This window comes from Papilio polytes, unplaced genomic scaffold, assembly GCF_000836215.1.
Source record: "Papilio polytes unplaced genomic scaffold, Ppol_1.0 DF821956.1, whole genome shotgun sequence".
In the NCBI taxonomy this organism is placed as follows: Eukaryota; Metazoa; Arthropoda; class Insecta; order Lepidoptera; family Papilionidae; genus Papilio; species Papilio polytes.
In genome coordinates, this window is record NW_013527248.1 from 2603301 (window position 1) to 2605070 (window position 1770).

Genomic DNA, 1770 nt, shown 5'->3' on the forward strand with positions numbered 1-1770 from the left:
TTTTTTTTTTAATCTTTATTTTGTACGCATAAGCAATATGACAACACAGCGGATAAACATGATTAAACAGTAAAAATAAAAAAGTAATAATGAACAAATTAAACATAAATTCTTAACGCAAGGCCCATGCAGTAGAGTCCCGTAGCGATTGGATACTTGGGTGTAACCGCTGCCTGGGCAAAGTGCTTATAAAGCTATATTAGAACTAAAATTATATTAAAAGTGGAGTGAGGACACAGCCGATTTAATCGTGTTCATGGACAACATTTTTGATTCGCTAAATGGTAGTCATCTTAAAAAAAAAACACGCGAAGCCCTTACTTGGGCCGGTGACGCCAAACTCTGTCGTCATAGAGTTTGGGGGGAAGGTATAGAATTGTTAAAATCTATGACGTTTATAAATTCTGGTGGAAAGAAAGAAAATATTCTCACCGTAGTCGATTGGGTTTGGACTCTGAATGGCATTCAAATATTGTTAAAAAAATGTCGATTTTGGCATATCGTCAGTGTGGTGCTGACACCTCAATCAGGACCCTCTGGAATTTTTTTTTGGAGTGGTGAGAAGCCATCGGTGTCGTAATGTTAACCCGACTTGTGACCAGTTCGAGTCAGCTTTCACCACTCTATTAATAAGTTATTTAAGCAGTGTCCATACCCGAGGTAACTGTGAACAAGACTTTTGTAATACTACAGCCGTACGTAATTGTTTATGATTAAAAAGAATATTTATTTAAAAGAAGTAACGAATGTCATACTTGTCATCTTGCTTTTCTATTAAAAATGGTTGTCATGTATTAAATTTTATAATTCCTGGATTATTCGTCATTCTCAATTAAACAGTAATCGAATTGGATTTCGCTATTATTTCTGTCATCGCTAAATTCTCTACACTATAATCAATACAAGAATTGTCCTATAAATTAGTTAAAAAGATAATAACAATTTTAGTCGAGTTCGATAATTATTTAAACCGAATATCGATAAATCCAAATTGTTCGCTGCGTGTTTGTTTCGTCACTACGATACCTGTCTATTAAGAACGGCATTTGCCTTCATACAAATTTAATTCGATACTTCATATGCGTCATTTATCAAACTAATCTATTTTATTTAGACACACTATAGAGATAGCTTATTACTATGACTGACATTTAAATTCTAGGCGTAAACTTAATTAGGATTTAGTGTAAGCTTAGCGTTGATTTCTCTATACAAAACTTTTTTTTTACTGGAAATAAGAGACATGGCATGTTATTACATAAATCTTACAGTCATAGAAATCCACTGTTAGTCTTAAATCGTATTAGAAAGACATTTTACTACAAATATAAAACAGCGCCATCTATTGTTATGTAAATGATTCAAATGCCTACATTCATAAATCATTCTATCTCTTTCATTCTGTATGCAAAGAGTAACAATACATTTGTTCTCTTATATACGAATATTGTAGAACCAGAAACAACTAAAAGATGGCGCTATTTTACAAAATCACAAAAACCTAACAACTAGTGCGTTTGCACTGACAAAACATTTACATAAAAACATGTATCAGAATTCTTAATATATTAAGTACAGTTAGCAGATATAGTATTAAAAGTTTTGGAATGAAAGAATACAACAATTCAGCTGTCAAAAAAATTATACTAACATTTTGTTCAAAAAAATATAAATAAGAAGAAATTTTAAATATATTAAGTTTTTTGAACTGACTTTTTTTAAGTCATGTACGAAAAATACTAGATTTCAGTCTTTCCATTGAATGTTTTT